Genomic DNA, 25,007 nt, shown 5'->3' with positions numbered 1-25,007 from the left:
ATTTTTTAAAATGAACTGTATGAGTCCGGTAATACTATTAAGTGTCCGGCTCGATGAATTTTTCCGTGTACACAGCCCGGAACGACGACCAGGATCAACACACAATGTTTCCAGCTTTCTATAGGTTCCCTCGTGCCCCCACCCCTCAGAAGTAAACATTATTCTAACTCCTGTCACTACCGGTAAGTTTTGTAGGGAATTATTTTGGAGGAAGTGGAAGATGGAATGAATGGGCCCACAGTCCCTTGGGGCTGGGCGAGACCCATGGAGGCTCCAGGGGTCCACAGAGCTCTCCGCTCTCATCGACCCGGGCCACAACTGCCAAGCTGGTAGTTCTCCGAACGGATCCCTCACGCCCAGCATTGGCCGCAGGGCCCCCAGGCCCCACCATAATAGCGCTAAACACGCCACAATGGCAGCCCCGCTGTCTCCCGCGCGGGCCTCGCCGCGTGCTCCCAACCTTGGGGGGGGTTGGCGCCCCCCCCGCGCGACGGACAGCCGGGCGTGGCCCTGGGCGCGACCCGACTGGACGCCAGCAGCCGGCGGGGGCGCTCCAGGACTCGGAATGTGGGGCGCGGGCCCCATTGGCTGAGCATTTCCCCGCGAGCCGGCCGGCCGTAGGGCCCACCTCCTGGCCCTCTCTCCGCGCCCCCATTGGCCGTTTGCGTTCCGCTGGCGTCCGCTCCTGCCCCGCTCCCGCCCGGAGGGAAACCGGGTTGGGGGTGGGAAGCTAAAGCAGGGAGGAGGATGAGTGGTCCTCCTGGTAAGGGTGTGCGCGAGAGCCAATCAGGAACGGATGTGGAAAAGAGGCGCCGCGCCAGCCAGTCACATCGCGAGGTGAGGTCGGGGCCGGCTGACGCGAGTGCGGGCCTCAGCCAATGGACGTGCCACTGCCCGTCCGCTCTTCAGCAGCCGGTCGGGGGCGGTGGAAAAGCGAGTGAAGAGAGCGCGACGGCGGCGGCGGCGCAGCTATTGCTGGACAGCCAGTGGGAGAGCGAGGTCTGAGCCTCTGCGTCTAGGTGAGAGGCGGGTGCGCCAACGGGAGCGGCCGGGCTGCGGGCTCCTCCTCGCCTGGCTCGGGCAGCGGCTGCGGGAGCCGGGGCTGCAGGCCGGGCCGAGGCGGGGGCGACGACCAGCCGTCCCGCCCCCGCCCCCGCCCGGGTACGCCCAGAAGTGAGGGCGCCCGCCTCTGCGCGGGTGGTCTCTGCGCCGTTTGGCCCCGCCACCGCCCTTCACGGGGCCGGGACCGCGAGGGGGACGTACGGTGGGGCCTGGTTTGTATCCGCGGAGCCCGGGGGGCCGCCTGGGGTGGGAGGCCGCGTAGAGGTGGCGAAGGTGGGGCGGGGTAGTTAACCGAGGAGCGGGCTCGCGTGCTCGCTGGAGGGTGGCGGCAAAGGGAGGCCTGTGATTGCAGGATTTCGGGTCTGGGGAGGAGGAAAGTGGTGGGAAATAAGGTGATGCTCAGGAAAGGTTGCCCAGGGAGAAGGCGCGGGGCCGGGGAGTCTAGTTGGCCTCTTAGAAGTAAGCATTGATAGGGCTTGGGGGGAGATCAGCTGGGAGTGAAGGGAGGACGGGCTTGGGGTTTGAAGGTGAAGGTTTCTGGAGAACTGGGGACACGTGGATCTGGAGTAAGAGGCACCTACTGAAACCGGAAGGTGGCCGAGAGAAGGTTTTATGTGATGTGTGGACGGGAGGCTGTTGGACTAGAAGGCATTAGTTGGTCTGTTAGCACAAAGTATACTAGCAGCAAACGCGGTAGATTTATGTGTGGTAGGTGAAGGTTGTGAATCTTCTATGAGTAGTTGAGCAAGAACAGTTGTCTGATTCTGCAGTGTGGGAGAGTAGAGGTCTCAGGTAGTGTCTTGGTCAGGTTTGAAGGTTGATTTACTGCTAGTCGAGGGCCAAACACTGAAAAGTTTTTAATTCTCACTACTGGGGCTGATCTTCCTCCTGCACTGCACCCCTCCTGCCATCCCTGTGACAGTCCAGCTCATTGTTTTGCTTCAGCAGCACAAAAACTCACTCCCTCCGAAGTAATGGCATACATATTGTTTGCTTTTGACTGGATGGCACTCAGGAATCCCTTAATTCTTTATATTTAAAAAAAAGTACTGGTTTAAAGACAACATCAGAAGATACTCTCAGAAAAACTGCCCTCCAGGGGAGTTTCTCAACTGTCATGTTGGGCATGTGTAATATAACGTAAAAATGATGCAAGATCTCTCACAGTAACACAAGTGAGAATTAACATATAAGTACAATCCTGATGTCTTTTTTCAAATTAATTAAAAAAGTAAACAGAGACAGGGTTTGCTGTCGCCCAGGCTGGAGTGCATTAGCGAGATCGTAGCTCTTTCCAGCCTCAAACTTCTGGGCCCAAGAGATCTTCCCAGCGTGGCCTCTCAAAGTCTTGGGATTACGGGGGTGAGCCACCCTGCTCAGGCCCTGTTGTTCCATACATTTTCCATAAAATTATAAATTTTTTAATTAATTTTATAATTTTTTGTGTGTGTGTGAGACAGAGTCTCGCTTTGTTGCCCAGGCTGGAGTGCAGTGACGCGATCTTGGCTCACTGCAACCTCGGCCTCCTGGGTTCAAGTTATCAGCTCCTGCCTCAGCTTCTCGAGTAGTTGGGACTGCAGGCACATGCCACCGCACCGGCTAATTTTTGTATTTTTGGTAGAGACAGGGTTTCACCATATTGGCCAGGCTGGTCTCGAACTCCTGATGACTTCAAGTGATCTATCCGCCTTGGCCTCCCAAAGTGCTGGGATTACAGGCGTGAGCCACTGCGTCGGCCAAAATTACTCCATAAATTTATCCATAAAAATTCCATATAAATTTTCTGGAGTTTGATTGTCCATTAGGCTTGTTGGGAAATTTATCACCCTTGTGAAGAATTTTGTAGTTAAGTAAATTCAGTTTTTGTTTTTTTGTTTTTTTCACTCAGGAAAGACATAGTATGTATGCATCACTGCTATTCTATATGAAGCTTTTGGAATTTTTTTTTATGGGGTGTGGATAGAGGCTGGAGGCAGAGACTGAGGTCAGAGAAGAGGTAGTAGAAAAGAAGGTGACCCACTACCATATTTCCAGTGTATTTAAATGGGAGATAGAGTTTCTGTTTGAGGATGGGACAAAAGGTTTGTCAAGAGTTATAGAGTCAAGGACAGAAGCCAAAGAGAGCATTTGCTGTGTAACATGTTTCCTTGTTAACCAGATCAGCAAAGCATTTTAACTAATGGACCATTATTTATGATCTAGAAACAATTTTGTGAAAGTGATTTCTTAGTGATGCTATTTCCTGTGATCACATTTGCCCTTAGTGTAACAATACCTAAGTGCTGAGGCGACTTGGAGTAGAATAGTAATCTGAGTGGTGTGGAGTGAATCAGGGAAGGTTTCCTGAAAGAGGTGAGTTTTGAGCCATCACTAGAAGTTGTGGACTAGTAGTTGGGATGTGGGTTATTAGAAGACATGAGGATGACATTCGGGTAGTTTGTACTTGGTATAAGCAACTATGGACAAGAGTGACAAATTAAAAATGGTAATTGAAGATTTGAATGAAGATTTAGGGGTTTGGAAATCAATTAAGTCTATGTTGCAGCTTACCTGATAAATAATTTTTTTATGTTGGTTAGGAGAGAAAATTAACAGTTAGTGGATTGGAGATAGGTAATACAGGAAAGAGCATAAAAATATTATTTGATAGTTATAGGAGAATGAAGTGAAAGTAAGGTTATTGAGAGATAGGTTTAACGGTCAAACATATATCATAATCGAAAACATTTTTGAGTGCTGTGCTAGAGTGTATTGATAATAGCAAAATTTATTGGGTGCTACTTTGTGGCCGACACTGTTTTGAACCTTCCAAATATTATATCATCTTCTGATTATCTGTATTTTATAGATGAGGGAGATAAGACTCAGAGAGATATAACTTGACCAAGGTCACACAGCTAGGAAGGGACAGGTCAGGATTGGCAGAATCAGTCAGTAAACGTTAATTGAGCATCTGCTTGATGCCAGGCACTGTACTAAGTGCTGGGTATTCAACGTTGACAAGAAAATTCAAGTCAGACCTTATCTATTTTCTAGAGATTGTCAGTTTATGTAAGAAGAGCCAGTGAAGAAAGAAAAAGATTAGTTGGAGAGATTTCTATAGATACTGAGGAATACACTATTTAGAGAAACCTCGGATAGAGTTTTAAAGAGGAGGTGGTTAGCAACAAAATACATAGCTGAGAGATTCAGAACAATTGAGAAGAAACCATTGAGTTAAGTAAGAAAAAAAGTAATATGAATTTAGTCACAAGAAAGCTGGAATAAAGATATTAATGTTTGGGCTGGTAGTTAATTGTGTTTAGTGGCAGGTACTCTATACAAACTTAAATGTTTTCACAGTTATGGTCAGATTCATAGGAAAGATGATGGTATGGCCTTTTGTAATGTTTTAATCTTTGACTGGAAAGATCATGGATGCTTTAAAATGCTTGTACTTTTTAGTATTTTTTCAAATTTTAAAAAATGAGTGAGGCTGAGGCAGGTAGACCGCTTGAGCTCAAGAGGTCAGGAGCAGCCTGGGCAACATGGCAAAACCCCTTCTCTACCAAAAAAAAATTTTAAAAAAACATAGTTGGGCAAGGTGGTGTGCGCACCTGTAATCCCAGCTACTTGGAGGGCTGAAGTGGGAGCCTGGGAGGTTGAGGCTGCAGTGAGCCTTGATCATGCCACTGTACTCCAGCCTAAGTGACAAAGTGAGACCCTGTCTAAAAAAAAAAAAAGAAAGAAAAGAGTGAGCATTATTTTTATAATTAGTGGGGACAAGCATTCAACTGAAATGAGTGAATACTCAGGAAAATGTGGGTTGGCTAGTCTGAACTTGGGGTAGGAGAGAAGATAGTCTTATTTCAGTCCCTACTCCGTAAGTGCCACCTTGGTAGGTGTGTTCCCATCTTGGAAATGACTGGATTGTCACTGATGGAAACAAACTGTATGTACTGAAAGATGGTATTTGCTTAATCTGAAGGATCCAGTTACTAACTAACACACCCGAATGGTGGAGATACAGTCTTGGCTTTCCTGAACATTTGTTTTCTTAAGAGTTTAATACAGGAATTTAAAGTTTAAAAAAACCCAACAAACCACTGATAGAATTCTGTCATTTTAACTGTTTCTTTTGGCTTTATTTCCTTCTTCTTCCTACACATTGGTTCTATAGTTCCTCTCATCAGTGGGTTTGTAACAGGCTTAGAGTTTCAGTTCAGTAAGACAAAATGAAAGTGCTGGATTTAGGTAGAGCTGATCAACTTAAACACTTATAACTTCACCATTTTTTTTGGTTCCCAATTTGAAGAGTGGAAACAGACTTCAAGAAAATAAACTTTTCTTATACAAAGAATGATGCCCAAACTAGTAGGATTTGCCCTAGGATCAGTACAGACTTATGATAGTCTCCTAAACAGAGAGGAAAGAGTTGCGTAAATTAATCTAGCTTTTAGTTTAATTTCACTTAGCCCATAGGGATTCCGAGAAGAAACGATATTAATGTGATTCCTATTTCATCTAGGCACTATACCATAATCCTTCAATAAATTATCACATTTGATTCTCATATAATTCTCTAAAATGTGAATACCATATTACAGATGAGGAGAATGAGACTCAGAGAAGTTAGTAACTTTCCAAGGCTGGAGAGTTAAAGTGACAGAGCTAGGATTCAAACCTTTCTTTGTCTAACTCCAAAACTCATGCTTGTGAAACTAATAGCAAGGAGGACTGATTTATACCTTCAATTGAAAAAAAATGCCACAAGCCTTAGGTGTTTAGTAACTATTTGTTACCTTAGAAGGTGAGACTCTTGCTCTGAGTGTTTGTGCTCTGTGACACTGCCTGTAAATAAATGACAGTGATTTTTTGGTGTCTCATAGGATATCTTATATTTTCTTGCTTTAGAGATGGATATTTTCCATCTCTAAATTCGTATTTTAGAATTTTTTGAAGCTGTCTTGTCTGTATTTACTTCAAAATATTTGTGAAATGGATACTGTCTTAAATGTATCTCAAAATTGATGAACCCTGGCATATGCATATAGTTTTCACACATAAGTATCTTACCAATTTGTTATGCACTTTTTCTTCCTAGGCTTCCCCATCTTATCCTATTATTTTAAAAAAATATGATTTAATAAATAATTGAAATATATACTACCAATAAAATAACTAATTCTCTTTTGTTAGTTAACATTACAGTGTAGAGAAAAGCGTTATGATGTAGAAAATTCAAATTGGGCCGGGCGCAGTAGCTCACGCCTGTAATCCCAGCACTTTGGGAGGCCGAGGTGGGCAGATCATAAGGTCAGGAGTTCGAGACCAGCCTGGCCAATATGGTGAAAACCCCATCTCTAGTAAAAATACAAAAATGAGCCAGGCGTGGTGGCACCCACCTGTAGTCCCAGCTACTCGGGAGGCTAAGGCAGAATTGCCTGAACCTGGGAGGCAGAGGTTGCAGTGAGCCAAGATCGCGCCACTGCACTCCAGCCTGGATGACAGAATGCGACTCTGTCTCAAAAAAAAAAAAAAAAAGAGAAAGAAAGAAAAAGGAAGAAAGAAAGAAAGAAAATTCAAATTGAACTGTGAATCAGCAGATCTGAGCTTTAATTTTTGTTTTGTTAGCTACTTGAAGTGTAACTTTAGGCAAGTCACTTCCCCTCTATGGGCTTTAGTTTCTTCATCTGTAAAATGGAGGGGAGAAGAAATTTTAAGCCAGTCTGCCTTGAATGGGTTCTGTGCCTTCTTTCTAATTAAAAACATAGATGCCCTAGATGTCTTTCTTAAAAACCATATTACTGCATTTTACAGTATTTTCTTTTCTCTTCATCTTCCTTCTTTCCCTTCTTAATTTATTAGAGAGGATAAATTATTTTTGGTATCCTACATTTACCAGGACAGCATATCTTAGGAAGTAGGGACCCAGAAAATAATGAATGAATATATGTTTTATTTGAGCTAATGAAAAATTATTTAAATAAAGTACTATCAAAAAGATGTTGAAGTTTCATTGAAAAGTAGTTCTACCTAAAGAATGAAATGTGTTTTAGTAAAGTTCAATTTGTCTGCTCTGTATTTGATAGATGTACAAAGAAGAAAACCCTTGAACTTATGTTTGAGAAGTCCTCTAGTAAGAGAGGCAAACTTCTGTAAACTTTGTATTATGGAAAATTGACAGCGATAATACACACATCACCAATTTTAAGAGTTACCAACTTGTGGTCAATCTTGCTTCATCCATACCTCCACCCACTTCCCTCTTTATTTTGAAGCAAATCCCTAGACTTTTTTTTTTTTTAAACCAGTTATTACCATGCAGTATGATAAGTATAATAATAGACATGTTAATCCAAGTGAGATGCAAATTTGTTCATATAAATGTATTTTGAGACGAGCATTATACTGTTCTGGGCACGAGAAATTAGATATAGTAAGCTGCTGTAGGGCAGGGATAATATAATTGAAGAGACTATGTACATATGTGAAACAGAATGTAGCAACACTGAATCATGTGCCAAAATTGGTAGTAGAGACTCTTAAGTGGGAACTGACATTATTTTAGAATGAAAGTAGAACTTAAACAAATGGCAATAGAGAGAAAGAACATTTAGGGGTAAGGTGAGGGTAATCACATGGATAAAGCATGCAGTTAGAAAATCTAACTTTGGCTTCATAGAATAAGTTATATCTAAATCTGTATCTCTCTCTCTTTATCTTGTAGACCACTACAACATGTAATTGGCATAGTGTAGATGTTACATCAGAACTTGAACTAAGCCAATTGCTGTAGTAGAAATTAGGACACACTCCTTTGTGAATATATCCCTGTTTGTGGTTAATTTTTTGGCACATTCTGTTAAAAAGCCTTCTAAATATCTTAATACCACATGTATTAATGGATCCATTCTTGTTAGAATGTTTGTGGGTTTGTGCCATCAGCTTTGGTGTGCAGTTGTTTGTGTGTGTGTGTTTAATTTAAATGTTAACTATTTGACAATTTTGAGATTATTTTGAAATATCTAGTTTAGATCATTCTTGTCTTACATGAAATTTTTTTCCAGAAAAGTTGGCATGACAATTCATGAGAAATCCTTGAATTTAGGGAATTATTATCATTATAGCTTATTATTTTGAAGTATTCTGAGAATAAATCTTAAAGTATATTCCCTGATGCAGAAATTGCTTTGGAATAAGTGTGTGGTACTTTATTTAATGGCTCCTGTCCATCCTGTATTAGCAGGAAGTAGAAAATATGACATATGAATGAATAAATGCATAAATACCTTTTTTCCCCCCAGAAGTAAAAACTTTGACTTACTATGTCCTTAGGCAGTTAAGATCTGTGGAGGAAAGGATCTGCTAAAGTATTTTGAGGTTCACATCTGTGTTGGAACAACCGGAAGTAATGCAGGAGCTTAGAAATTGTACTTTATTTAATGGCTCCTGTCCATCCTGTATTAACAGGAAATAGAATATATGACGTACGAATGAATAAATGCATAAATACCTTTTTTTTTCCTAGAAGTAAAAACTTTGACTTATTGTGTCCTTAGGCAGTTAAGGTCTGTGGAGGGAAGGATCTGCTAAAGTATTTTGAGGTTCACATCAGTGTTGAAACAACCGGAAGTAATGCAGGAGCTTAGAAATTGTTTTTGGCTGACAAAAGATTGATTCTCACTGGAGTCCTGAGATACAAGTGCTCATCATTCACTTAGTTTAAGGAGTGGCCCTAAATGAGTTTCTTAAAAATATGTGGCTTTAAAAACTTGTGGATTATAATTAAAATGTAATTATGATAATGATTATTAGCATAAGCAGATTTCTCAGGAGATAGGAACAGGTGAATTAGCTGGTAATGGGACATTTGACCCCACAGAGGTGTGCACAGACTGTTCCAAGTTCAGTGAATATTAGGTGAATTGCTTTAAAGTGATACCCTTGTGACCTGTTGGAGTTAATAATTTTTCAAGTACCTAATCTACTAGTAGGAAACAACTTATTCCAATACATAGTAGTAGAAATACAGACTGTGTGAGCCAGAAGAGATTTTAACAATCAGTGATCTGGCCTCTCCTTCAGCGAATTTAAAGAGTGACCAGAGAGGTTGACTTGCCTACGGTCTGTTGGTTATGGCAATCCCAACAGCGTTGTTTCTCATTACCTGATTTTTGGTAAGTCTATTGTGCTTACTTATTTTGGCTGTCTTTTCTTTCTGGATCTCAGTATTCGGAAAAGGAAGTATATTAACACTAGGATTTTTAGCATGGTAACTAAGTTATTGATAAATTGGCTAAGAATTTCCTGAACTGTTATACCATAATGTTTTTACTTTCCCATCATATATTCCTTCCATCTTTAACATAATAATCCATAGTTACAAGATTTATTGGGGTATGTTTTAGGAGCTTAATTCCATTCCATAGTTAGAAACAGATATTAAGAATCCACAATTCTTAAAACATTTTCGTCATGCTTTTTTATACCTTTCTGGGGTGATCTTTGCCCAACAGCATTTAGTTGCAAGCTGTGTCTATGAACTTGGCACAGTTTTAAAAATAAACTAGGAAAAGATTTTTGAGAAGAGAGTTTGTTATGGGATTTAGTCATTTAAATACATTCCTAAAAGCTGTTTTTTCCCCCACTCAAAACTAGACACTGGAAGGGTCACTGACATCCAGATTCAAAGAAGTTACTACTTACATGACTGATCCAGATTCTGAGTTCTTTTGCCACATTTGGTTCATGTGAAAAGGTTGGCTGGGGCTAAGACTTGCCCCGTACATTAGCGCCATCATAGTGAGGACCCTTAGAACAGTGCCTGTCAAGCTTTTTTAATCCTAGCCTTTTAGCTGAGTCATTCTTTAGCTCAATAATTTCTACTTTCTAATGGAATAATAACAATTGTCAAGGTATAAGCATTTTTTGGGAAGAGCAATATGGATGGTTCCTAATTGAGTCACAAAAAATACACTTGTCATAAAGTCTAGACTAATTAGAAAACTGCAGGCCTCAAATCCTAGTGATGGAATGTATCAGTATAGTCCCTACAGTTATAATAAAATAACTAAAAACTAAATTGATAATGATGAGCCAAACCTAATGGTAATTTTTAATTAAAAGGTAAGAACAATGACAATTGAAAATGAAGACCAAGTAAAGACAACACAGTTTCACTGATGGCAAGTGCCCCTCTTGAAAGTTACAGACTTCTACATTTTGAGTGTGCATACGTGGTAGGAGCTTCCAGCATTGCCAGTTGCAGCAACTGGACATACTAGTGGAATACAAATTGAAGTTTTTGGTACATTCTAGTGAAGTCTTCATTTTTGCAACTCTTAATAACTAGCTTAGTAGTTTATTCATAGGTAGCTTTATGGATTAAAGGAAGGTCATGTTTTCTTTTTTTTTTTTTTTTTTTTTTTTTTTTTTTTGAGACTGAGTCTTGCTCTGTCGCCCAGGCTAGAGTGCAGTGGCGCAATCTCGGCTCACTGCGAGCTCCGCCTCCCGGGTTCATGCCATTCTCCTGCCTCAGCCTCCGTAATAGCTGGGACTACAGGTACCCACCACCATGCCCGGCTAATTTTTTGTGTTTTTAGTAGAGACGGGGTTTTACTGTGTTAGCCAGGGTGGTCTCGATCTCCTGACCTTGTGATCCACCCGCCTTGGCCTCCCAAAGTACTGGGGTTACAAGCATGAGTCACTGCACCCGACCAGGAAGGTCATGCTTTCTAAATCATTTGTAGTCCATCAGGAGGCTTGGCCCTTTCTTGGAAAATCATTACTTTTGAAGGCTGGTTTAGTAATCCTTGAGCTTCTCATGAGCATTGTTTTCCTAGTCGTGTTGGGAAATTTATGAAGGACAGGGCTTAGATAGAATTTAGTGGGTTTTTTTGTTTTTTGTTTTTTTTTAACCTCAGGACATGTGTAGTCTTTTTTATGCTAATATACATCTTTAATCTCGTTGGGATAAAGCATACACTTCCCAGCCCCATTTACCTTTACAAATGCTGCCTTAAAGAACTGAGTCCTGTTTTTAGGTTCAGCCTTGAAAACAGATTCAGAAGGCAGCAATAAGAAAGTGACACAAGAAACAGAGAGAGAAAATACAGCATATATATGAAGCGTACATAATTTACCTTTGTTAATTTCGGGTGAAGCTGTGTGTAGTGTATATGTAGTGTTCAGGGTAAACATGGTACATTTTCCTATAACATCAGTTTTACTCAGTAATTTGAAATATTTTATATAAATCTTTAGGTATATTGTGAAGGCAAATTTTATAAATTTTTAAGCAAAAAATATTGCAATTCTGTTATAAAAGTTTGAAAAGCTCTGTCTTTGGTAGTACACTTAAAATATTAGTATATCTTTGTATATTGGAATACTATGTTTCACTTCTCTGAGTCTGAAAGTATTAGGATTACAATTTCATGTCTTAATATGAAAACATTTTTATTAAGGTAAAAAGTGATCAAGCACAATAATTTACCTAAAAAAAGAGTCATATATGACTTATGGGAATTACTTTATTAAAAAAACTGTTTTCTTCCCCTAGAAGGAAATTGAATACATGTTTTTGCAAGCAACAGACTGTGTTTTTTTTCCCCCTCCAATTTCACTAACTTTACTAATTGTTAGAACTATTTACTTCTTTGTTATTTTGGGTGCTTCCTCCTGTTTGTTATTCAGTGTTACCAAGCTGTGTGTTAACAAGAACACAGTCTACCTTCTGTAGGCTTTGTAGTAGAGAAGTTACCCTACTGGTTCTAGCCTTAAGGACAGAAACAGAAACAAAGGAAAATGTATATTATTGAAAAATTTGTTTTCTAATCAGCAGATAATTTTAATGCTACAAAACTGACATTTCCTCTCTGATAGAGTAGAATTTGACTTTTTTAAGGTGTCTTTATGTTTGATTTTTACATCACTCAGAGGAATTCTGAATCTTATTTTTCTCAGTGTGTAACATTTCCCAGGATAGTAAGATCCTAGAAGCATTTTAACTCTTGTCAAAGTGCCATGCTTATGGAACAGCATCACTATATGAAACAGTTGTATAGTGGCCTAAGAACTAATGAACATCTTTAGATTCCTTAGTACCAAGAAGTGCCTTAGGGGGGAAGTATTGGGGAAAATAGGATATAGACAGTTAAATATTGGTAAATCAGTGCTTGTGTAGGCAAACAGAGTGGCCATTATATCTGCTTCAATGGGTACTTACCACAGGGTTGGACACTAGCATCTTTTATTGAAAAAAGAAATGTTAACCAGGATGCTACAGCTGATCTTTATTCGTGGAAAATGCTCAATAAGCCTTAATTTTTGAAAAAGGAAAAAGGAACCCACTGTTATTATGAGCTTGACTACACTAGTTTGTACAGTTTGGGTTTGCATTTTGGCTCTTTTTTTGTTGCTTATAGATTTCTTTCAGGTGAGGTTTTCTTTTTTGAGATAGGTTCTCGCCCTGTTGCACAGGCTGAACTCAAACCCTTCACCTCATGCGATTCTTCTGCCTCAGCCTCCCAGGTAGCTGGGCACAGAGTTGTGTGCCACTGTGCCTGGCTCAGAGGATGTTTTCTTTGATGTTGAGTCTGTCTTAGTCCATTTGTATTGATATAAAGGAATACCTGAGGCTGGGTAATTTATAAAGAAAAGAGGTTTATTTGGCTCACAGTTCTCCAGGCTGTACAAGAAGCATGGCATCAGAATCTGTTTCTGGTGAGGGCCTCAGGAGTCTTCCACTCCTGGTGTAAGGTGAAGGAGAGCAGGCATCACACAGTGAGAGAGGAAGCAACAGAGAGAGGAGGAGCTGCCAGGCTGTTTTCAGCAGCCAGTTGTGGCTGAGAACTGAGCCAGTTCTCATTTAAGAGTGAGAATGCTTAGTGGCACCAAGCCATTCATGAGGAATCTGCCCCCATAACCCAAACACTTCCCACCAGGCCCCACCTCCAACATTGGGAATCAGATTTCAACATGAGACTTGGTGGGACCAAACAAACCATATCTAAACCATAGCAGTCTTAATCAAAACATTAAGTGATGATTACAGTTACCAAAATATAGTAGAAAAAACACTGGATCATTGGTTTTCAATATGTTTCAGATGGGAATCTATCAGAAAATCTTAATGGATATACTTAGCTCAAGGCTTCTTCATAGTCTAACTTCTGTAAAACAAGTTGTCTTGCTTTTGACTAGAGTTGTGTCAACTCCAGATGGTAATGTTGCAGAACTTTGCTCCTTAGTTCAGCTAAAACCGGGTTCAGGAGTTCATAGTTAATTGAACGTGGGAAAGTTAATTGAACATGGGAATGTGAAATTATTGTTCAGTAGATGAGGTTATTGGGTAGCAGAATATTTCAAAGTGTGGGGTCCATGAGTCCATATTTTTAAAATGAGTTTTTGAGTGGCTAAAAAAATATGCAGTAAGAAACAATTCTTTGTTCTACCATAGACCTGTGAAATAGGTCCAACATGGGTTGGTGGTTGACAGTCTCAAGAGTAACAGGCAGTTACTTTACTTGATACTCTTTGTGACAGACTGTATTTTCTTTTTTTTTTTTGCAACGTTAGATTCTCATAGGAGTGCGAACCTTATTGTGAACTGCGCATGCGAGAGACCTAGGTTGTGTGCTCCTTATGAGAATTTTTTTTTTTTTAATTATACTTTAAGTTCTAGGGTACATGTGGATAACGTGCAGGTTTGTTACATATGTATACTTGTGCCATGTTGGTGTGCTGCACCCATCAACTCGTCAGCACCCATCAACTCGTCATTTACATCAGGTATAACTCCCAATGCAATCCCTCCCCCCTCCCCTCTCCCCGTGATAGGCCCCGGTGTGTGATGTTCGCCTTCCCGAGTCCAAGTGATCTCATTGCTCAGTTCCCACCTATGAGTGAGAACATGCGGTGTTTGGTTTTCTGTTCTTGCGATAGTTTGCTGAGAATGATGGTTTCCAGCTGCATCCATGTCCCTACAAAGGACACAAACTCATCCTTTTTTATGGCTGCATAGTATTCCATGGTGTATATGTGCCACATTTTCTTAATCCAGACAGACTGTATTTTCTAAGGATGGTTGCAACAGTATTTCCCATTGCACATGTGTGAGCTTGTACAGACCCTAACTGTTCTCTCATTCTGAGATGGGATTTAAGTCCCTTGAATTTGTGCAGTCTTGTGAATCACTTGTAGCCAATAGAATGTGGCAAAAAATTACACTGTATGACTTACAAGGCAAGGTTAGAAAAGGTGAGAGAGCTTTTGCGTAGCTCACAAGAGTACTGTTCTTTAAGCCATTAGCAGCTTTTTTTTTTTTTTTTTTTTTTTTTGAGGCGGAGTCTCGCTCTGCCGCCCAGGCTGGAGTGCAGTGGCCGGATCTCAGCTCACTGCAAGCTCCGCCTCCCGGGTTCACGCCATTCTCCTGCCCTCAGCCTCCCAAGTAGCTGGGACTACAGGCGCCCGCCATCTCGCCCGGCTAGTTTTTTGTATTTTTTAGTAGAGACGGGGTTTCACCATGTTAGCCAGGATGGTCTCGATCTCCTGACCTCGTGATCCACCCGTCTCGGCCTCCCAAAGTGCTGGGATTACAGGCTTGAGCCACCGCGCCCGGCCAGCAGCTTTTTAAGCATCTGACTAGTCTGAGGTCCCCATGCTATAAGGAAGCCCAAACTATCTCATTGGGAAAATCAAAGAGGCTAAAGTTCGGAGCTAGAACCACTCAGCCAGAATTGCTTAGCTGAGCCCTTTCCAAATTGCTAACTCATAAAAATTGTGAAAGAAAATAAAAAATGGTGATTGTTTTAAAACACTGTTTTAGAGTGATTTTGTTACCTAGTGATAGGTAGCCAGAATACTACTGTCCATTCAATACTACTTTCCCATCCATACTTTTAAATTCTCTGCCTTTTTTTTTTTTATTGTTGTATGAAGTTTTTGAACAAAGTAGTGGGCAAGAGTTTCTCTGAGTTTGTGACAGGATTGTATTCTGTGCTCTTGTTCACTTGTAGTCTTTCCTGCAAAAGAATGCAGCCCAAGCCTCATCCCTGCATATCTTAATGGACTTTCCTTTTAGAAATACAGGTTTTAAAAAATACATACCTAGAAAAAGGCTATAGGTAATGTCATCTTTTTGCATTCTGCCTCTGGCATATCTATATTTCTGAAGCCTGGCATTAATTTGTTGTTTTGTTTATGAAGATATTATTGTATCAAACAAGCATTTATTGCCCGTTTTACAGTGTTGTGCCAGTAACAATAGTAGTAGTGAAATCATAGACAACGAATATTTAGACTGTACTGCTTTCCCATTGATGTCTTTCTCATCTATACTTCATTTTTCTGAATGTTTGTGGAATATTGGAAATCATTGTTTACAACAGAGGTTGGCAAACTATGGCCTGCAAACTGTCTTCCTGTTTTTTTAAAGTATTATTGGAACACAGCCACACCCATTTATTTATTTATCATCCATGGCTGCTTTTGTGGTACAGTGGCAGAGCCGAGAAGTTGTTGCTGAGTTTGTATGGCTCACAAAGTAGAATACTTGTTAGTTGGCCCTTTACAGAAACCTTTGCCAGCTCCTGGTTTAGACTATTTCTTAGTTGATTATCCTTTTTACTTTTTTAGTTTTTTACTTTCGAGACAGGGTCTCACTCTCTCACCCAGACTGGAGTGCAGTGGCGCAATTAAGGCTAACTGTAGTCTCGACCTCCTGGGCTCAAGTGATCCTTCCACCTCAGCCTCCCAAGTAGCTAGAATCACAGGTGTGTACCACTACGCCTGGCTTATTTTTGTATTATTTTTCAAGATGCGGTTTTGCCTTGTTGCCAAGGCTGGTCTCAAACTCATGGGCTCAAGCAATCAGCCCACCTTGGCCTCCCACAGTGCTGGGATTATAGGCATGAGCCACTGCACCTGGCCAATCCCCTTTTAAAGGACATTTGAAGTTATTTTTTCTTTTACTTTTAAAGTCATGCAATCTAATGAATATTAAGATTATTTAACTTAACTTTCTATCTGCTGCTTTCAATACTCCTACCATGTGGTCTTCCAGCTGAAAGGGATAAGATAATGAGATAAGCAGAATTAGTTAAATAATTAATGACAGCCAGGAGCGGTGGTTCACGCCTGTAATCCCAGCACTTTGCAGCACTTTGGAAGGCTGAGGCAGGTGGATTTTTTGAGGTCAGGAGTTAGAGACCAGCCTGGCCAACATGGTGAAACCCCGTCTCTACTAAAAATACAAAAATTAGCCAGACGTGGTGATGGGTGCCTGTAATCCCAGCTATTTGAGAGGTTGAGGCAGGAGAATTGTTTGAACCTGGGAGGTGGAGGTTTCAGTGAGCCGAGATCACGCCACTGCACTCCAGCCTGGGCGACAGAACAAGACTATGGCCCCCCCCCACCACCAAAAAAAAAGAAAGAATTAATGACAAAGCAGCCTTGGATATGGCTGTGTTAAACACAGGAATTGCACCTGATTGGGAGTAAAAAAAAAAAAGAAAAAAAGTGAAATATTAATATTTTGTTCTTTGTCCATTTGCTCACCCCACTGTCTCTCCATTGGTACGTTTTTTGTTTTTTTAAACAATTTTTCATAGAGAAGGGTTCTAGCGATGTTGCCCAGGCTGGTCTCAAACTCCTGGCCTCAAGCAATCCTCCTGCCTGGGCTCCCAAAGTGCTGGGATTACAGGCACGAACAGCTGTCCTCAGCTTCATTGGTAGGTTTTGATTTAGAAGAGCCAATTTTAATAGAAAAAACAGGTAAATGGGCCAGACTTCCAGGTATAGCTATAGGTGGTAGAAATTTTTAGGTAACTGGATTTAATGGTTAGATATTCAATTTGAGACTTTCTATTGCAGTACTTAGTTTCCCTAAATAAATGTGTAGCAGCTAAAATATGGAACTAAGAGGCCTTACAAACATACCTGTTGTTAGTTACTGGGTTTGTACAATAAATGATGATACAGAAAGATGCATATGAGCAGAGCCAGTCTAGACTTGACTGCAGTACTATATTGGGTATTGTACTATATTTGTATATTCTATGTACTTTATTGCTTTGTGAACATAGTGAACATTGTGAACGAAGTGAATCTCACAGGAGATAGAAGAAGGTACATCCAATCCCAAGATCAACATTATCTCGAGAGGGAGAATAATTTTTCACATTCCATTCAAGAAATCTATCCTGTTAGCGTCCTGTGAATTATTTGTTTCATACATAAGTAACCATCTAATGTTTTTAGTACATTTTCCATCTAATAAAGAAGTGAAATGAATTTAAGTAATAAAGATTAGTAAAAGAAGGAAAATATAGGTTGAGCATCACATTAAAAATTTTTAGACTATTTCTGAAGTCTTACAGATCAGACTAACAGCTGAAGGACCGTACTGAGAATCATTATCATAGAACTAAAGGGAAGATGCATGAGGAAATGTAATTGTGTGCCCAGTGTTTTGTGTTTAACTTCACAAAAATGCTATGAGGTGGACTTGGGTGGATTGGGTGTTTTATCTGTATTTTAAAGATAAACTGCAGACCCAAACAGGTAAGCAAGCTCAATGGCAAGGTAAACAGGTGAGTTTAGATTCTAACCTAAACCTGCTAGACTCGGAGCCCCAAGGATTTCTGCTGTGTCTTGGCACTGGGTTATTTGAAAGGCTTGTTTCTATGAAGGGCCTATGTTATTTAGGAAGGAGCAGTTTATAAGCTGAGCCTCATTTCATTCAGTATTGAAAATATTTTCACTAAATATTTAGTTTCCTAATAGCTCACTAGTCTGTGTGCTTTATTGCTTTGTGAACATGGTGACCATTTAAGTTTAAGGCATTTAAGTTCCAATGCATATTTTCAAACTGAAGTGATCCATAGGATTACTTTGGTATAGGTATTTGTAGAAACATGTTTGAATTTATTATTAGTCTTAAGCGAGACCCCAAAACTTCTTATCTTCTGCCTTACGTTACCTCTACTGCCCTGGGGGTTTTTTGTTTCTAATATTTCAATAAAAGATTCTCTCTAGGTAAGATTCTCTCTGTGGGTCAGGTAGGGTGGGGTTGGAAATAAATCTTTGATATGTGCATCTCACCTGAAAATGTTGTCTTTTCATTCAAATGGATAGTATCAGTTAAATCCACCTAGAACATGGTCTTCTGAGTAATGTTCTAAGGTTGACAGTAGACCACTTGTCTTTTCTCCCTCTTACTGGCTACCTCTGGAAATGGCCCTCAGGGAAATCCTGGTAAAGTCTAATTGCCTTTAGATTTTAACTACCTGATTTTTTATTTTTATTTTTTGAAATGCAAGGTCTCACATATTTATTATTGAACCCAGCCAACTGGTACCTTCATAGCACATACAGAGAGAAAAAAAATATATTCCCAATAAGACCTGTCCAACTGTCCAGATAGTGGTGACATTTTCAGCTTGATATGGTAACATGGTCATGACCTTGACATAGCATAAGTATGTGTGCCATCTCGTGTGCAATTCTTTATAGACCCAGTCTGGTTCTTCTACAGTGTCTCCTTTTGGAGTTGTACCTGATTTTATCACCAGTTTTCATCTAAATCCACTGGGAATAGGACCATTTTTTGCTTTTGTTTCTTGGCCAGGAAACGCTTAATCTGGAAACTTGTGAGAAGACATGGTGAGAAGCCGAGTCAAGCACACACAATGATGGTGGAGAAAGGAAGAGAGAGCCTGAATTTTTTTACAGTAAAATTTCTATACTGAGTTGCTTGTTTGGCCCATCAACTTCTAATTAAAGCAATGATGTGGAGTTTTTAAGGATTCTCAGCAAAGTTTGTCTTATTTCGTATGTTAAAGTTTTCTGTGGAGCAGATTCTTGTCTATTGTAATCAGTTAGGAAAAGCTGAGACCTTGTAGTGGAGACTGCTGCTGTTTCCTCCTGTCGTGAGTCATACAACTTTAGAACTGGGTAGGACCTTCCGGATCATCTATTCTAACCCCTTCACTTTCTCTGAACTTGTAGTGCTGTGCACTTAATTCTCATTCATGATGTGATGCCTCACCTTGCGGAAGGACAAGTAGAAACTTTATGTGCCTTCTCTAAAAATGGGATTTAGTTAGAAGATTTGGTTCCAATTTCACCCTGCCCATATACATGTGCTGAGGGACCTTAGGCAAGAAAAGTTATTAAGGAGACTTTTGGAAAATAGTATCTGAAGGCATGAGAGACAGTTTGTGCTAAATAAATTTTTCGTTCCCTTCTCTTCACTATATATTTTTCTCATCACTGGTGAGTCTTCTTTCAAACTTCATTCTCTGTTCTACCTGGCTGGCCCATGGAATTTCCTCTCATTTCCTTTCCCCATACCCCACTTCTTATATATTTGTTCATACTTGTCTTACTGCTTAGCAAGTATCTGAAATAATCAGCTAACATTATGGTAAAAGTTTTAATTAATTTGAGTTGTTTTAAATTCTAATACAGAAAAAGGAATTCTCATTTCTTGGCACCAAAAAGCAGCCTTTTTAAAAAAAATGGTAATTTTTTGTGCTTTTTAAAAAATGACTAGTCAAGTGCAGTAGTGAGAAGGGAAAGAGTAGAACAAAGAGTTCTACCTATAACTGTGAACAATCAATTGTGATAACTCACAATCTTCGGACCAGGTTTACACTTTTCTGATTATTAGAATACTCCAATCTCTCATTTTAATTGCATTATCTATTTAAAAAACTCTTTTAAAAAGTTGAAAATGAGAGGATCTTGTCTTTAATTACCCAAAATTTCTAAAACTAATGAAACAACATGATTAACCTTCCATTAATATTAGGGCATTTATTAAGAGAATACAATCATGTTACAAAAGTGCAGGTTTATACTGAGTGGGGTGTTACCTTAGAAGTTCTCTGTGATTCTCCATTTGTGATCATTTCAGGCTCTTTTGGTCCATGAGACCCGCGTGTTCTTTTGCCAATTAGGAAACAGGTTCAGATCTTAGGATCTCATAGCTGCTAAATGGCAGAGTTTGGACTTGAACTCCTAGCAAGTAAATATATCTTAAGTAGCTTTGTAATGTGTTTCTCTTAATGCACTTACAAATGCAAATATGTGATACATTTTTTTTTTTTTTACAGCCACTAGGAAAACCTACTTTGTAAGTAAGCCTAAGTGAATTCCTTGAAAATAATGGTGATATATGGTACTCAGCATTTTGCTGATCTTCAGAAGGAGTTATGCTTCTTTAACTTGAGTCAAAAGATAAGATGTGTTTTGAACAAAATAGCTAGCTTCAACTGCTAGGTAATATTTCCTAAAGCAGCCCAAGAACAGTGACAATAAATGTAAATCACCTTCCACAGTCCTGTCATCGCCTTCACCAAATGTGTGGGAATGCTAATGCTGAAGCTTTTCTCATATTGCAGTGGTGCAGCTACTTCTCAACAGATGATAGGCACTTGTAGATATCTTGCTGTGTAGTAGGAATCTGAACAGCATGCTCTGGAAGGATTGTCAGCATTCCTTTCATGGCTTTTGCTTTTCTAGTTGCTTCTGGCGACTCTGACAGAACTGTGGAAGATAGGACAAGTCCGAACTTCCCTTAAAAGAACTCTCATTTTTATTGGCTTTGCCAGTAAGTTTGTAGGGTAAAGTGTATTGGTTGGATGGGGAAGCCAAGAGTACATTTCTTTTCAAATTAGTGCGGCTTTCCTTTGAGCCAGAGGCAGAATTTTAAAATATTTAGTGCTTGTAAAGTTTTTGGTGGCATTATGCTAAGTTGTGGGAATTGTTTTTTTTTTTTTCCCCTAGGAGGAAAACTGTAAGTCATTATAGTAGTATAAAATCATTTGTTAATAGCTTTGAAAGAAGCCACTTCATTCTACAACTCTCTTAGCAAGCAATCTTTATTCTGTTAGGCTTGAGGAGAATTAAGTTTGGTAAAAATTTTCTGCTATTTGGTGGTGAGAGATTAGCTGTTTAGGTTTTGATAGGGCAGATGTCTTGATAACTGAAGGAACTACATCATTTTGGTTTATTTTTAGGGTTGAACTAATCACATATTCAGGCTCTAAATTCTCAATTGTTAGAGGGAAAACTGCTTAATATCTTTCCCTGTCTTAGATGCATATGTACACCTATGGAAAACTTTCTGGTGCCTGGTCCTTAAAAAATATTTGTTGAATACATTTTTATGTAAGAAAAGCAAAAAGCTCAAACAATTAGCTGTTCTAGGTATGTTCTTAGTATACTATTTAATATATACTGAGTATGTAATTGTCATTAATACCTACTTGTTAGGAAGTATATTGATGCAGAATTATTCTTCATATCTCCCATATGAGATTATTGACATCAAACTGTTTTATTTATTTATTTATTTATTTTTTAAAGAGATGGAGTCTTCTGTGTTGCCCAGGCTGACCTTGAACTCCTGGGCTCAAGTAATCCCTCTGCCTCAGCCTTCAGAGTAGCTGGGACTATTCATCTGAACTTCAATCCTCTATAGTTTGAATTAGGCTTTTTGTCATTGAAATCTTGAAATAGTCTCAAACCTGAAGTAGATTATAATGAAGGTAACCATATAATTTATTGTGCAAACTGAGACACTTCTGAGAAATTAATCAAAATTAGACAGGAGCAACATGTATAAACCAGGCCTGTTCCAGGCAAACTAGGACATGTGGTCACCCTGTTTGTTTTTATTTTTCAAAGTAAATGTTTTATTGAAATATAATAAATTCAGCAAGTCCATATTTTCTAAGTGGACAGCTTGATGAATTTTTAAAAAATGAGCCTCCCACATCAAGACATAGAACATCACCAGTATCCCAGAAGTCTCCTTCATGTTATCTTCTAGTCACTCCATCTTCTTCTCTGCGAGACCTTTGGCCATAGATAAGTTTTGCCTAGTTTGAACTTTATACAAATGGCATCATATAGTAGTATATACACTTTTTTACCTGGCCTTACTGGCTCAATGCTCCCTTTGTGAGATCCCTCCACATTGTGTTTTAGCAATCGTACCTTCATTTTTATTCTTCTTAAATATTTCATCATGTGCATATACCACACTGTGTATGTTATACTGTTGATGAACACTTTGGTTTTATTTTGGGCCGACAGAAATGGTGCTGTTATAACCATACTTGCTTGTTCTTTTGATGAACATGTGTACTCATTTCCATTGGGTGTATAATTAAGAGTGGAATTGCTAGGTCATATGATATGTGAATGTTCAGCTTTAGCAGGTAGTACCACCTTTCCTAAGTATTATATCAACCAGTACTTCCTCCAGCAGTAAGATGAGAGTTCCAGTTATTCTGCACCCTTATTCTGAGGGTCAGTGAAGTGGGATCATCACATAGGGGTTTTAACTCAATAACTAATAAGTTGAGCCCCTTTTCGTGTGCGAATTGGTCATTTCAATGCTTTTTTTTTTTTTTTTTTTGAGACAGAGTCTTGCTCTGTCGGCCATGCAGGAGTGCAGTGGCACGATCTTGGCTCACTGCAACCTCTGTCTCCCGGGCTCAAGCAATTCTCCTGCCTCAGCCTCCCAGGTAGCTGGGATTAAAGGCGTGTGCCACCACGCCCAGCTAATTTTTGTATTTTTAGTAGAGAGGGAGTTTCACCATGTTGGCCAGGCTGGTCTCTGAACTCCTGACCGGCGACCTCCCAAAGTACTGGGATTACAGGTGTGAGCCACTGCTCCTGGCCCGATCCTCTTTTGTAATGCCCATTTGTATACTCTTCCTTGTTTGTTCAAACCTTGCCCATTTTTCTATTGGTTTATCTCTTATTGATTTGGAATTTACATATTTATGTATTCTGGATATTAATGTTTTCATTATATATAGATTACAAATATCTTTTACTCTGGTTTGCCTTTTCTCTTTATTGTTAATGTCTTGGTATAAATGTAATTTTAGTTTTGTACAGTTTAGCAATATTTTCCTTTTTATGTTCTATTTAAGAAATGACTACATGAAAGTCATGGAAATGGTCCTCTGTAATCTTGTAGAAACATAATTGTTTTACCTTTCACATTTAGATCTCCAGTTTATCTGAATTTCTGTGTATAGTGTGAGATAGAGGTCAAAATTTCATTTTTTCTATATGGATAATTGACTCTGCACCATTCTCTTCTTGTCCCAATACCACATTTCTGTAGCTTTATAATACATCTCAATATGTGGTAATGTAAGTTCTCCATCTTTGTTCTTTGTGTTTGTCTTGGCTAATCTTGGCCCTTTTTATTTCCATAAACATTTTAAAATCTCAGTTTCCATATTAAAAAAACAGCATAGATTTTGATTGGGATTATATTGACTCTAAGGATGGTAAATTGACATCTTCAGTCTTCCAATCTAGGAATATAGTATATGTCTCCGCTTATTTAGGTACTGTTTAATTTCTGTCAGTATTTAGTAGGTTTTAGAATGGAGGTCTTATATATCTTTTCTATCCCTTTCCAATTCTTGATGGTTTTTTAAAAAATAATTTATTGAGATGAGATTCATATAATATAAAATAACCATTTGTCTCCATCTGTTTTGTGCTGCTGTAACAAAATATCTTAGACTGGGTAATCTGTAAAGAACAGAAATTTATTTCTCACCATTCTGGTGGCTGGGAAGTTCAAGATCAAAATGTACCTGTTGTTTTGGTTATCTGGTGAGAGCTGCTGCCTGCTTCTAAGATGGCACGTTGTTGTTGAACCCTCCAGGGGGAAAGAACGTTGTGTCCTCACCTGGCAGAAGGCAGAAAGAAAAGCAAGAGAGCAAACTACCCCAGTGTTGAGTGAAGCCACTTTTATGAGGCCCTTAATCCCATTGATGAGGAAGGAGCCCTCCTGCCCTTACCACCTCTTAACCCTCCTCTTAATAGTATCACATTGGCAAAAACTGAATTTTGGAGGGGACACATTCAAATCATAGCACCATTAAAGTGAGCAATTCTGTGGCATTTAGTACATTCAGTGTTGTGCAACTGCCACCTCTATCTAATTCCAAAACATTTCATCATTTGAAAGTAAAACTCCTTTAGCAGTTTCTATTCCCATATGCCACAGGCACAGGCAACTACTAATTTGCATTCTGTCTCTGTAGATTTATCTGTTTTGGATATTTCATATGAAAGGAATCATACAATATGTGACCTTTGGTGTCCAACTTCTTTCACTTGATATGTTTTTGAGGTTCATCCATACTGTAGTAAGTATCAGAACTTTGTTCTTTTTTATGGCTCAGTAGTATTCTGTTGTATGTGTATACCACAACTTGTTTATTCATTTGCTGATTGACATGTGGGTTATTTGTGCCATTTGTCTATTGTGAGCAATGCTGCTATAGATTGAGTGTTCCTAATCCAAAAAAACTGAAATTCAGAATACTCCAAAATTCAAAACTTTTGGCTGGGTGCAGTGGCTCATGCCAGTAATCCTAGCACTTTGGGAGGCCAAAGTGGGTGGATCACTTGAGGTCAGGAGTTCAAGATCAGCCTGGCCAACATGGAGAAACCCCATCTCTACTAAAAATACAAAAATTAGCTGGACATGGTGGCGGGCACCTGTAGTCACAGCTACTCGGAGGCTGAGGCGGGAGACTCACTTGAACCCAGGAGGTGGAGGTTGCAGTGAGCTGAGATCGCGTCACTGCACTCTAGCCTGGGCGGGAAAGTGAGACTCTTTCTCCAAAAAGAAAAACTTTTAAGCACCAACATGATGCTCAAAGGAAATGCTTCCAGATTTCAGATGTTCAGATGTTCAGATACTGGGGATGTTCAACCAGTAAGCATAATGCAAATACTCCAAATTTGAAAAAAATCTGAACTGTGAAATATTTCTGGTCCAAAGCATTTCGGATAGGGGATAATTAACCTTACAAACCTGTGTCAACTTGTTTGAGTACTGTTTTCAATTTTTTGGTATGTTTACCTAGGAGTGGAATTGTTGGATCATACTATAATTCTGTTTAACTTTTTAA

The 25,007-nt window shown here is 39.6% G+C and overlaps 1 protein-coding gene across 2 annotated transcripts in view; it reads left to right on the top strand.

Annotated features, from left to right (window-relative positions):
* The first annotated feature begins 550 nt into the window (after nt 1-550).
* Nucleotides 551-25,007, top strand: part of FAR1 (fatty acyl-CoA reductase 1) — a 65,328-nt gene continuing 40,871 nt past the window's right edge. Inside the window, exon 1 of one of the 2 annotated variants that reach the window (XM_033207867.1) lies at nt 551-1,019. The gene's annotated coding sequence lies outside the window, so the exon portion shown is untranslated. Of the gene's footprint in view, nt 1,020-24,131; nt 24,237-25,007 lie in introns of those variants that run through there. The other variant, XM_033207869.1, reaches the window with a different exon arrangement.

This window comes from Trachypithecus francoisi, unplaced genomic scaffold, assembly GCF_009764315.1.
Source record: "Trachypithecus francoisi isolate TF-2019V2 unplaced genomic scaffold, Tfra_2.0 Lachesis_group8, whole genome shotgun sequence".
NCBI classification, from domain to species: Eukaryota; Metazoa; Chordata; class Mammalia; order Primates; family Cercopithecidae; genus Trachypithecus; species Trachypithecus francoisi.
This window is presented reverse-complemented; position numbering and strand designations above follow the sequence as displayed.